Below are 781 nucleotides of genomic sequence, written 5' to 3'. Positions count from 1 at the left end.
CCCCAGAAGCAACACAGGGTTTATAGATGCTCAAAATGCAAGGAAACCGGTCATACGAAACCACAATGTAAGTCGTCCAGTTAGTCGTCCATAAGGTCGTCCAGTTAGTCGTCCAGGGTTTTTTCTTCCAGAAGACCTTCAAGTTAGTCGTCCAGTGTTCAGTCTATGTATTAAAAATTTGTGTTATGAACTTATCTGTGTCAACTTCTTTGTCAAATTGCACTACCAAACAAATTTGAGATGGTCTTGCCCTTTATATTATCTGAAATATAGTTTCAAAAGGTCACTGCTCAGAAGACTTTCCAGACTACTTATAGTTAAGTCGTCCAACATTCCAGACGACTTAACTGTAAGTCTTCTGCGCAGAATATAGTTACAAAATAGGGATCAAGTTCAAATACAAAATAGGGATCATGTTCAAATACACACATCAGCCTAATATATCATACAAAATAATCTAAAGTGGCCTGTTTATCACACGTCATACGTACCCAGGATGTCATCCATGTCCTTGTTTTCGAACTCATGCACGTTAGGAAGCTCTTGAAATATATCCACCGCCATCTTATCCCTCATACTCTTCCCGTTGGTCTTAGCAAAGTCTTTTTTACTAAACTCTATCCCAAGAGCATGACATTCAATGTACTTTAGAGTGTACACGCCACAATCACCAGCTCGGGCCGGAGGTATATTGGTCGGTCTCTCATATGTGAATGGCTCCAGGCTGTATTGGGCACGTTGTTCGTCTGAGGAAGCGCACTCAACAAGCAGATAAGGGACC

This window comes from Brassica oleracea, unplaced genomic scaffold (assembly GCF_000695525.1).
Source record: "Brassica oleracea var. oleracea cultivar TO1000 unplaced genomic scaffold, BOL UnpScaffold00805, whole genome shotgun sequence".
Taxonomy (NCBI): Eukaryota; Viridiplantae; Streptophyta; class Magnoliopsida; order Brassicales; family Brassicaceae; genus Brassica; species Brassica oleracea.
This window is presented reverse-complemented; position numbering follows the sequence as displayed.